This window comes from Erythranthe guttata, chromosome 8 (assembly GCF_056151865.1).
Source record: "Erythranthe guttata isolate IM_541 chromosome 8, IM_541, whole genome shotgun sequence".
Taxonomy (NCBI): Eukaryota; Viridiplantae; Streptophyta; class Magnoliopsida; order Lamiales; family Phrymaceae; genus Erythranthe; species Erythranthe guttata.
The window spans coordinates 13716844-13730050 of record NC_142540.1 but is presented as its reverse complement, the minus strand read 5'-3'; the positions used below and the strand labels follow the sequence as shown (position 1 = coordinate 13730050).

The 13207-nt window shown below is 34.5% G+C and overlaps 1 long non-coding RNA gene across 1 annotated transcript; it reads right to left on the bottom strand.

Moving 5' to 3' along the window:
* Nucleotides 1–10513: 10513 nt before the first annotated feature.
* LOC148768556 (uncharacterized) lies at nt 10514–11412 on the bottom strand. Its single transcript, XR_016032863.1, has 2 exons — nt 11220–11412; nt 10514–11133 (listed from the first exon to the last, which is right to left on the bottom strand). It is a non-coding gene; the product is annotated as an uncharacterized LOC148768556 (long non-coding RNA).
* Between the last annotated feature and the right edge of the window lie 1795 nt (nt 11413–13207).

Below are 13207 nucleotides of genomic sequence, written 5' to 3'. Positions count from 1 at the left end.
TTCTCTAAGGACCTCCAGCAGTGTGTTTGTTTCGGCCTCGCTCAAACTAGAAGAAATAATCACCGGATAAGTCTTGTCTGCTCCAAGAAAAGCATAACAAAGATAATCCGGTAATTGCTTCAATTCCAGTATGGGGGCCGTTTTCACACTAACTGGTATCTCGGGGACGATTCCTACCTCGTCTACGCCTAAAATCTCGGCACACTCAAGAAACAACACACAATCAAGCACATCATTTTTAATAGGAGTTTCAGGGGAGGCAGAATGCAAATCAATAGAATTAACAATGCAGTGCTCAATATAATCACATAATTCATACAAATCAAAAAAAGGAGGAAACACAGTCCTCGATCACGTCTATTCTACTGCAATGCTCAATATGCTCAGAGTGTTTAAATGCATCTGTCAAATTAAAAACAACTTCTTCCCCATTTACCCTAAGCATTAAAGATCCTAATTCCATATCAATCATCGCCTTACCAGTGGCTAAGAATGGACGACCTAAAATGATTGGTGCTTCATCATCTTCAGGCATTTCAAGTACCACAAAATCAACAGGCAAAATGAATTTATCTACTTTAACTAGCACATCTTCTACAATCCCATCAGGATATTTCAATGAACGATCAGCTAGTTGTAAAGTCATGCGAGTGCGTTTCAAATTTCCTAAACCCAGTTTTAGAAACACAGACATAGGCATCAAATTAATACTTGCCCCCAAATCACATAAAGCTTTATCGAAAGTAGAATTTCCAATAATACAAGGAATAGCGTAAATCCCTGGATCTTTCATTTTCGGTGGTAGATTCGACTGAAGAATAGCACTGCAAGTTGCCGTGAGTGTCACTGGTATGTCTTCTTCGATCCGAATTTTCTTGGATAGGACTTCCTTCATGAACTTGGTGTAGTTTGGCATTACCTCCAAGGCTTCTGCAAAAGGGATGTTGATTCGAATCTGTTTGATCTTTTCAATGAACTTTTTCAATTGATCCTTGAACTTCTTCTTCTTCTATCTTTCTAGAAAAGGAATAGGAGTTATCATTAGAGGGGGATTATTAGGAAAAGAAATGTTATTGGGCTTACTAGCCTCTTTTGTATTACTCCCTGAAACGGTGATTTCCGGCTCGACCGGGGTCGGTTGTACAGGTGGCCTTGGTGACTCGTCAGTCAGATAAGGAGGATCGGTCATTTGCAGACCACTTCGGGTGGTTATGGCTTGACAGCTTTCTTTGGATTGACTTCGGTATTGCTCAGAAATCCACCATTGGCCATTGTGGACATGGATTGGGAGATTTGCCCTATTTGCTTTTCCATGTTCTTCATTGTTGATTTCAGGCCCTCCATTTCCTGTTCTTGTCGGTGAAGACGCTCGTCATACGTTGGCCCTCGCTGCTCTCTTTGATGGTTGAAATCGGGAGGTGGTTGTAGAGCATTATTTGGATTGGCGTAGGAGAAGTTCTCGTGATTCCGAATTCCCGGGTGGTAATGAGTAGGGTTTTGGTTCTGATTGTTGGTTCCCCGGAAATTGTTGAATCGGTGGTTCATAAAGTGTGCCTGCTCCCAATCGTCGTTTGTGGCTTGTGAGGTACTTGCTGCTGCTACTCTTTCTGTATGTGGCCCTCGAACTAATAATTGGGCGACCTGATTTGATAGAGTAGCTAATTGTGCTAAAACTGCGGCTAAAGGATCGAGTTGGTGGACTCCGGCCACCTTTTGTACACCACTCCGTTCGGACGGCCAATGGTAAGCATTCTCACACATTCGATCGACAATGTCTCGAGCGTCTGTGGGAGTCTTGTTTTGCAATGATCCACCTGAGGCAGCATCGACTAGAGAGCGGGCTGGTTGATCGAGTCCATTGTAGAATAACTGCATTTGATCCCACGAGTTGAATCCGTGTTGAGGGCATTGTCGTAATAAGTCCTTGAATCTCTCCCAAGACTCGTGCATCGGCTCTTGGCTCATCTGTCTGAAATTGCCCACATCTCTTCGTAGTTGTGCGGTCTTCGAGGGTGGAAAGAATCGTGCCAGAAAGGCTTGCGATAATTCTTCCCAACAGGTGAGTGATCCTGGATTAAGACTCAGAAGCCAACTCTTTGCTTTGTCTCTGACAGAAAATGAGAATAGCTTCAACCGGATGGCATCATCAGAAACACCGTTAACTTTGATCGTGTCACAAATCTCCAAGAAATTGGCAAGATGGAGATTTGGATCTGCAGTGGCTGCTCCGGAGAATTGGTTCGCCATGACCATGTTGATTAGCCCCGTCTTCAGCTCGAAATTGTTTGCGGCTATCGTCGGTTTCCTGATTCCCGAATAGTTCTCATTCACAGCTGGAGTTCGGTATTCTCGCATTGTTCGCTCAGGTGGCAGGTTCGGTCTTGGCTGCTCGTGATCTCGTCCTGGCTCTCGATCGTACTCAAAGGCCAGGTGCTCTAGATTTCCTTGATCGTCGGCCATTGGTTCACTTTGTTGGTTGCGCGTGGCCCTTAGTCTACGAAGTGTCCTTTCAATCTCGGGATCGTAAGGTATGATTTCCAAATTTCGACGCCTGGGCATAAACAAAGTGATCAGTTAAAATCAAGGTATAAATCGAAAATAAAGCAGGTAAATAGCTAAAGTAATAGTCAGATAATTGGTAACACTATCAACAAAGATAAAATCAAATTGGTCCCCGGCAACGGCGCCAAACACTTGATACGCGTTTTCCTCATGTATAAATTACCGCAAGTATACAGTATCGCATTTTGCAGAACAGTGGTTCCGGATATCGATCCACAGGGACCTTGTAGATTCACATGCTGAGTAGTGTAATTATATTATCGTTATATTATCTAGCCGATCGTAAATATTTGGAATTGTGAGAAACCCTAATTTGAAAGCATGCAAGATCGTAAACATGCAAATATAGAATGTACGTAAATAAAGTAACGACAACTCAACGCGGGGGGACTTCGATTTAAAGGGGACTTCTAGGGCCAAATCCACCTATGTATAATCAACAACGATCTACAAATCCGTTATCTAATGTCACATTCCTATTCGTTAACCCAGACGCTAATGTACTCTAACCCTCGTCTCCAGTGTAGTTAGAGTCTACCCACAGGTCCGACGTCTCTGTTCAGAACCTGCTATTAAGAGAGCATTTAGGTCAAGTCCTTAAGGGCTACCCGAAGTGCATCACGTCTCCGTTTCCACACCCCGAGCTATGTTTTCCTAACTTTAAACAAGAAATCCTCTCTCGAGTTCATTCCTATTTAATATCAATCTGAGAGCTGATCAACACAATCAGAAGCATTTAATACAGGAAAACATAAACGAAATCAAAACACGACAAATAGATAACAGAAATGACGATCGAAATCAATATATACAAGGCTTCATTACCCTAGAAGAAAATGTTCTTAGTTCATAACAAACATAGTGTCAAAAGAATGTACAAAGGAAATGAAGAACAAAACGTAAAGAAATTGCGTAAGAAAAACCCAAGTCGGAACCCCCGTTGATGATTCCCGCGAAGAACTGTCGAAAACCGTAAAAAGTCGAAGAAAAACGAAGAGTGAGGGCTTGCTTCTATTTATAGTAAATTGCAAAGCTTCCTAAGAAGCTTTGCTTTTTAAAATATCTGCCCTCGAAAATCGTGCCAGATCGCGATCCAATAAAGTCAGATCGCGATCTGGCTTCTCGAAAAAACGTGAACCTCCATCCCAGATCGCGATCCAGGAAGTGCGGATTGCGATCTGCCCCAAAATCACGATGGTACTGGAATTTGTCACCAGATCGCGATCCGACTTTCCGGGATCGCGATCTGGGTCTGAACTTGCTTGCTACTGGAATTTGCATCCAGATCGCGATCCGACTTTCCTGGATCGCGATCTGGGTCTTAAGGACCACTTTCTCGGCTTGAAAAATCGGTTTCGCTTTCAAATGGCTTCGACTTGGCAACAAAAGCTAACAAAACCTAAAAAAAGGAAATAAAACAAGAAACGCAATAATATATACAAATAAAGCCGAAACTCGGACGAACGAAGACCAAAACTCGAAGATTTGATAAGCAAAAATCGTGCAAAATGAACACTCATCACTTGTCTGGCCAATATTCCTCAACTACATAAACTCATGGTTTGGAAAACCTGAAGATGTAATGGTATTCATAAATTCTGGTGTATATACGTCATTATGTATGAAGGAACTCCCATTGGCAGTAACATGGACTATCAAAACTAAGATACGTCCTTTCATCACCCGGAATCAAAGATAGCATATAGATGTTTATCATGTCAACAATTTCATTTGTAGGCACCAAAATAGCTCTCTCTCGTAAATAATTAGAATCTTTGACATTGGCCATGAGGTTTGGATACGTAGATTCCGCAATAGAAGCTATATGATCACCTGATGATAGTATGAGTAGTTCTTCAGGAATCTCAATTTCTGTCACCCCATCATTAGCTTCACCACCAACACCATCACCTATACTCAACGCCGAATCTGAAAATTTCTTCACATCAGCGCAATCAAAATTGTTCGAACAAAGCTGCATATTTTTCGTCAATTTTAATACTTGACTGTCATACCACAAATATGAAGAATTTATGCTTGCAGATACAATTTCTTGTCTTGTTCCTTTTGGAATAAAAGGTAGGATTTGTCTAAAATCACCCTCGAAAACAACTATTTTCCCACCAAATGGCTTGTTCTTACTATCATGAATAGAGTGCTTTAATATATCCGTGAAACTCTTATCCACGGTCTCAAAGCAATACGTGTGAGTCATTGGCGCTTCATCCCAAATGATCAACTTCGCCTTGATTATAAGATCAACCAAAGGAGTGTCACACTTAATGTTGCAAGTTGATTCATCATCAATGTTGAAAGAAATTGCAAACCTAGAGTGTGCTGTTCTTCCACCTGGAATCAACAAAGTTGCTATCCCACTTGAAGCAACTGACAACACTATTTCACCCTTTGATCTTAATGCTGCCAAAAGTGTTCTCCAAATAAATGTCTTACCAGTACCCCCGTAACCGTAAAGGAAAAATAAACCTCCCCGTTTCTCATTTATACAAAGCATAATATTATCATATATCATCTTTTGTTCGTCATTAAGACTTGAGAACAATCTAGCATGTCCGGTAGCTAATTCACTTCTGTCGTAATTCAGTTCACCATAGATAAGTCTGTTTTGAACTTGGGTGATAAGAGACATAGTTGGGAAAGGCATTGTGGGAAAATCTGAGAGACTTCTATTACTACTTCGTAAAATAGTTTCTATTTCCGCAAGAGCAAAATTTTGCAAGTCATCTTCATCAAGTTGCAAATGTGTTATATATAAATTGGAATACATTTCAAGAAAAATGAAAAAAATACTATATAAACATATAATATATTAACAATAAATGAAATATTACCTTCACGCCGATGTAACCTTTTTTGCCTACGTAAATATCATCGCTTAAGTAACGCAACGTTTTTTCCCAGACAATTCCTGGTCGTGCATCTGACTCGACAACAATAATATTGAGAACATATGTCGCAGGTACGTGCCAGATCCCCTACTGCTTGCTTCTTCAATACTGTCTATGTACTCTCTGTCATCATCTAACATACCAATTGCAAAGCAAGTATCTCTAAATATAGGGTAAACTACATTATCGACGGTTCTTAACTCAATATAAGAAGAAGGCCCTTTAGCCGTATTGAGCAAGATTCTTAAATAATATACCTCGCCACTCCCTGGAGGTAAATAATGAACTCTCCTCACTATATATACTGTTTGCGTGCATCCATGCGAGAAACTTGGATTGGTGTACATGTGGCCTTTCCATAACTGATTCAATAGGGTTATCATCACCAAAAAATTACAATCTGTTCATCAGGCAGGTGAATAGGCAAACGTTCAACATATGGTTCCCTGAAATGAATATCAAAGGAAAATAGTCTCCACACTGCTTCACACGGTGATAAGTATCTACAATCAAAGTACGACTTGATTTCATCAAAATCTTCTGACCCAATCTTGTCTGATCCGGTTTCATAAAAACTAGCAGTAATGCGATCATTACCTTTGTTGACATACTTGAAAAGATACTTAATTGACCTGGATTGGTTGCACCACTCAACATTAATATGGGCATTGTACATTTTTAAGAGATGTGGATTGTAAGGCACAACAAATCTATTATTCACAACATTTTTGCCTTTTTTGACCACATTTCCATTATCTCTTCTTCGGTAGAGTGGATAGCCATCTTCATCAGTTAGTAAAGATGAAGGCTGAAAAAAGGATGACAAACAAGTGAAGTTAATTAGCACATAAAAGAAGACAACATGTTGAGAAATAGGGTGACATCAGAAATTTTGTTAGTATGAGGAAATGAAAAAATGGTGCAGAATTTTGAGATTAATCTTAATTAACACATAAGAACGTATGGGTAGAAGGAAAAAGTTATTCCCACGTTCATTAATTGTGGAACAACCGTCGGTGTAATGGTAACTGTTGTTGCCATGATGATCATGGGAGTGTTCAGCTTAAAGAAATTTTTTTTATTTTTTTTAAATTTTTTTGTTTTTTTTCGGGGGCATGTAACTAATGTAACTATATTTTTGAAAGCACGATAAAATTTTGTAATGTAGTGGGGTGGAGGTTTATTTTGACGTGAGAAATCATGGGCATGTGCATATTCTTAGTTCACATTTTCTTCATTTTTTCTTAGTCTCTTTTTAATGTATTTTTTATTTAACACATATAAAATGCATATAATTTTATGTGCAAATATAAATTGTGCATAATTGCAAACACAAAAATTGCCTATTATGTTGGGAATTACATTGATTCAATTTCGTTGATATATCGTCTGTTAATGAAAAAGAATTAACTATATTAATTGTTTATTATTTATTTTGTACTCATTTTCCTTTCTCCCTTTTTTCTTAAGAAAAAATTAATATTTAACCAAATATTTTAATTAGAAAATTTTATTTTATAGGATCAATGATTTATTTAATATTTAACCAAACTATCATATACATATATTAACATAAGGACCAAATATCATATAAGATCCATAAATATAGAATGCAAAAAATGTTTATCAATACTGCATAAACTATAATCAATTGCATTCAAATAGAAAAATAGTTTAAAACAGAATTGATAACTATACTGAAAATTTGTTACATATCAATACATAAGTAAACTCATAGTCAACATCACAGAGGTTGTAATCGGGTAAGCAGTATGAGTGCACAATTGTTTTATGGCATAGAATGCACATAATCAATTTATGCTGGAGACCGACCTACTTTATGGCATTCCATACATAGTAGAGGTGGGTTATCATTCGTTTCACTGTCAAATCCATACTCGAAATTAACTAAGTATCCTAAGTCAGTGTTTTCAATTAGCGTGTGTTGGGAAATAGATGACTTGTTGTTGTGTACGGTTGTCTCATCTTCACCAAAGGAGATTTCTAAAAAACATGGAGTACCATTTAGATTTTCAGAGAGACAAAGGAATAATCGGTTCATGTAGAGATACAATGGAATGACGAAATGCAATAACGCAAAGGACACCAAGGAGCATGGAGTTCTCTTCATCGAAACACGAAAGCGTAGATATTAAGAAATTTTCAAGCTGTAAAATAATGTTAAGATAAATATATATGAAAACATGTCAGTGGGCAGTAAAACTTGAATGAAAAAAAAAAAAAAAAAAAAAGACAAAATGGTCAAGAAGAAACATATATGGAAGTTCAACCATTGCGATCAATCCCGTGAGTACAATGGTCGGATGTTAAGACTGTAATATGGTGCGCAACATTAATAACAGTAAATAATGGAATTGTATTTTTGGAAAAGTAAATACAAATACGTGTGATCAGAAATCATAGGGTCTTAAAATAATATATGGGAGTCGTCCACATATTGGATTAATTTAAATAAGAAATCTCTATAAATAAATTGCAAATTAAAAACAAAAAAAATTAAATGTAATTTCGTAAAAAAACTAAAATAATACTAAATTAATTGGATTAATTTAAATAATAATGGTAACCTCGACATTTAAATGTAAAGTTAGTTATAGTAATTTTAAAAAAATCAATTCTAAAATAAATTAATAATTAATAATAATAGTTTCAACAGTTAAATAAGATTTGAAATTATGTTATTTTTCAACATGTCATGAGGTTTCATTACCTTTTCATGACATTTAATTTTGTGAATAGAGTTAAATTCAAAATTAACAGACAAACTTTTAATATTTGTTAGATGGACGACCGGTGTTAAATCGAATAAATCCTGAGTTTCTTAATATTTTGGTACGTTGGTGAAGAATATAAATCCTAATGGAAATTAAATTTGACATATATAGTAAATACATGAGTAAACCGAACAAACTAATGATAAAAACATGGAATTAAAACTACTTGACATGATAAAAGTACCTGGAACGTAGTTTCAAACACTACAACTAAAGTAGCGACTAAAAATTATAAAATTCGAAAACATAACTAAACTAAGTACTAAATGTCTAAAACTGATAGCGAAAGTGTTCAAACAAAACATAACATTAAAATATGCAAAGATTAAAAAAAAATCAAATTCTACGACAATCACTTCAAAAGCTTCTCAATCTTGATCTTCTTCAATGCTGTAGTAGAGGACATCTGCGTTGTATCATCGTCAGATAAATTAGATATAGCACCCTCGTCAACTCGTTTCTCCACCAAATAAATGATATGAGTATTGTCATCAATACTTATACTCAATTCCTACAAAATATTTACACGAAAATTATATGTTAATAGTATTTATAATTTATAGATTCATCAAATATATTTGAACATGTGTTTAATTAATTAGATAATATATATGTAGTACATTAGAACTGTCATCTTAATGTTGAACATAATATTCAATGGATTCGTGATCTTCGTCGAATTCCTGCAATATAAATAAATAAATATAGATGTGCTAATTGCCAAAAAAAAAAAAACGTACAGAATATGTAATTTTTTGGTATTCACCTTGATGCAGTACATAGCCTTAAATTGGCGAATAAGTTCTTCTTCATCGTGCATCGACTTAATAGTAGTATAGAGGGGCCAATTATTTTGTATGTTCATTGCAAGAATTTGAACTTTTAAAAAGAAATTCATTGTTAAGTATTGTGTCAAACTCAATAGGGAATTTATTAGCACAATCTTCCTACATAAAAACTACACGTGATACATTGTGTTAATGATATATATGAAATAATTTTGAATAATTTGAGCAAACAGATTTGTCAAAATTTATTATCGCTTTTGAATCTCCAATTACATCTGACGCGCATTTCCCAATAAATTGGATAATGATTCGATCAAAAATGACCAAATTAACCGACCAAGTATTGTCTATAACCGTAACCTCAATGCGAAATCTGTACAAAATAAATAAATAAATATATATATATATATATATAAATATATATATATATATATATATATATATATATATATATATATATATATATATATATATATATATATATATATATATGTGTGTGTGTGTGTGTGTGTGTGTGTGTGTGTTATTATGTGTGTGTGTGTGTGTATTTGTAAAATTATAAATTATTAATTAATTTTTTTGTGTTGAGTCAAACGTATGTGAAAAATACCTTGGAACAACAACGATATATTTATCACATTTGTCGCAGGAGTACTTCACTCCAGCTGGTTGAACCTTTTTGCAACATTTTCCGCATGATACGTACCACCAATTCTTATCGGAATCTATTTTGATGACCTTTGCAACCAACAATACATCACATTCCTGCAGTATCGATATACAATTAATTTGTTGTTCGAAAATAATAACACATGTAATTGATGATAGTGAATGATAGCAAACGTAGACTTAGAATCTTTACTTGATATGCTTATCGACTGGGTGAATGTCATATCTCCTTTCAAAATTCGGGACATATAAAATCATTTAGGACATAAAAATAACATCTTTGACTAATAAGTAATAAAGAATAATAATGAAAATAATATGTGGAAAGTGGATATATATTGTAGTAATTGAATCCGGATCCTACTGGCCTTACTCAAACAAAAGCACAAAGACTTACCCCTAGCTAGCACAGAACAGACACCATAGGAAAGGGCACACCAAACCATTTTTTGAACAAGGTCACCCTCACCACAGAAGAGTCTAAGCTTGGCCCCAGGTAACTTCTATTTCCTCTATTTTGGAATGCACTAATAAAGTATATTTATACGTCTAGTAGCTTGTGCCACTCGACCCCTGTGGACTGATTCCAATTTGAAGAAGGAAGTCATTCCGTTTACCAGAAGACAAGAGATTCGCGGTATGGCTTCAGAAGAGGTACTCATTATACAGATATCGTTTAACGAACTGCCCGATTGCAATTTTAAAAATAATAATTTACCTTTAAAGCTCTTTATTTGACACGGTTGTAAAATAACAATAACGGGAGACTGTGCATCATGTTTGGCTAGAAAACTTTCGAAATCATCAACATAATTGTTCCACAGTGCACATTTAAGAGGGTTGCCTCTAAAAATGTACAAAATATTTTTGTCCAATATGATGTTGTTAATATACATGGATACAAAATTACAAAAATATTAAACCAAAAAAGAAAATACATACTCTAAATCCTGAAGAACCACCTACATTAGGTTGTCTTTCCTTCCATTTATCGATACGTCCTTCATTGGTTTTTTCAATAACATGACCAACGATATCTTAAAAACCAAAAAAAAAAAACATATTTATATATCAAAGAACACGGTACAAAATATGATGAAATGTTAAAAAAAATATTTATTTAACTAATGCAAGAGTACTGTTTTTGATTACATATGAGCAAACTTTCATCTGCACCATTTATGATCTTGCTGAAACTCATAAAGGGCTCAGGGTAGGGATCATGTTGGCAGCAAACTCGGTGACCGTGGTAGCGCCTACAAAGGTAATTTTATTCATATGTAGCGTAGCACGGTTAGTGGAATCATTTTGAGCAACCAAAACATTACACAACATGTAAGTTTTTCCTTCTTTCAATTTTTTTTTAAACTTGTTGAAGTGTTTTTGTGTGACCGAAGCTTGTATCTTCCCTCCCTGTCATAATTAGAAGACGTTATTATACAGGTATACATTTATTCTTCGTAAAATAATGAAAAATATATGTAAAATTTAAGAATCACCTTGTCATCCATTAACACCATCTCTATGGTATATGGTTCCTTTGAACCATTGGAACGGGAAACAAGCCGCATAATCATGATACGGGCAATGAATTTCCACTCAATTTCCCCAACTCTAATATCAGCTATGCATGTAAACTTTGGAGCATAATGAGAAGAATAACAATGTTTACGAATTAAGAATTATCGGGCCAATGATTTGGAAGTGTTGAACTTGTATTTATAGAGTGGTAGATAGTGCGTATGTTGGAAATGGACGGTTGTAGATAGAAAGTAGTGTCTAAAATAAAGGTCGAAGTGGACGGTTTTTCATCATGTGAAGGGTGGTCAAAATAATTGAATCACTATTTTTTTTTTCTTTCTTTATCCTCTTCTTTTTCTCCATCTATTTAGCACACGTTTGGGAAGTTTTATTTTCCATCTTTTTCCTGATTTTATTTGAACACGTTCGGTTGGTTATTTCATTTTTTTTTTGTTTTTTTATTCCCTTTTTTAGTTTTTTTTAAACGTATTAAGAATTAAGATTTGTAATTTAAGCCTTTAGATCGGTTATTTCATTTTATTTTATTTGTTTTTCTTTATTCCCTTTTTCAGTTTTTTTAAACGTATTAAGAATTAAGATTGGTAATTTAAGTCTTTAGATGTTACGTTAATTATAGAAATTTCAAAAGTTGTATTCTAATCAACTGAATTAATTATAATAATATTGTTTTCATAATTAAAAAGAATTTTCAATTAGGTTAAAATATCTACATCTTATGAGGTGTTTGTTTGTTACTTTTTAATTTTTTCCGTCATGTAATTTTGTTGAGAACTTGAAATTTAAAAATTTATCTGCAACCTTATAATATTTTATAAATTTTAGAATACAGGAGGTTGCCAAGTTGAATGTGTTTCTTATCTTTAAGATAATTAAGTTGTATGATAATATTTTGTAATGAATTAACTGCATGTCGTGTAATCAGAAGCTAATTTATCGAATTAAGTTGATATGATAATATTAAAGTAAATACAAATATTATAAGAACTTAGAAGAACAATACAACCTAAGAAGAAATAAAATTTACATATCATATTTAAGTGGATAAAAATTAGCTAGTTCGATTGCGCAGAGCATACAGACCCAACCATGAGAAAACACATCATCGAATTGATCATACTCGGTGTCAATTTAAAATCTTGATCGATAATCAATTTCTTTGCATTGAGTGCAATAGATTTTTTGCTCATTATCTTCTCGATAAGTAAGGCAGTTGATCCATACAATACCATCTTCATTGTTGCTTGATACGTTACGCATTTCTTTTTTACTTGAAACATAACGAAAAAATCGAACATTGATGAAGATAAATAAAAATAATGCAATGAGACAGATAAGCATAACGGAGAAGTAGTTGTGGAAAGCCGACAACATATACAAAAAGTGTATTTCCATCTAGACAAAGCTGAAAAATGTGGAAGGGGAACAAAAATTAGATGATGTGAAAAAAATAATTAAAAGATCGACATATAAAAAAGAATGGGGGACCTTGAATTATGAAATACTTCGATTAAAATTAAAAAGAGAAAGATTTATTTCAAAGTTGTAGTTGGAAAATGTTATATCTCTAGTAAAAAATGTTGATACAATAAAGTGATATATATGTGTAGATAAACAATAAGGCAATCATGAGAATGACAATGTTTTAACAAAATAGCTATTACAAACAATAAAACTCCTACACACACACACACACACAAAAAAAAAAAAAAAAAAAAAAAAAAAAAAAACAGATTCATCTACACAGCCTCAAGAAACTGCAAAAAAACTAAAATTGTTAGCAGCTAAGAAAATACTGACCGGCAAGAGGGAATCAACAGATATTTCGGGCTATTCTCCACCAAGGAAATCGATTAAGGCAAACAAATGTACAAACTATTAGCAACTCAGAGAAAATACGAAGGAATGAGACAATTGTTAGAAGAAGGGAGAAAATATAATAACACCA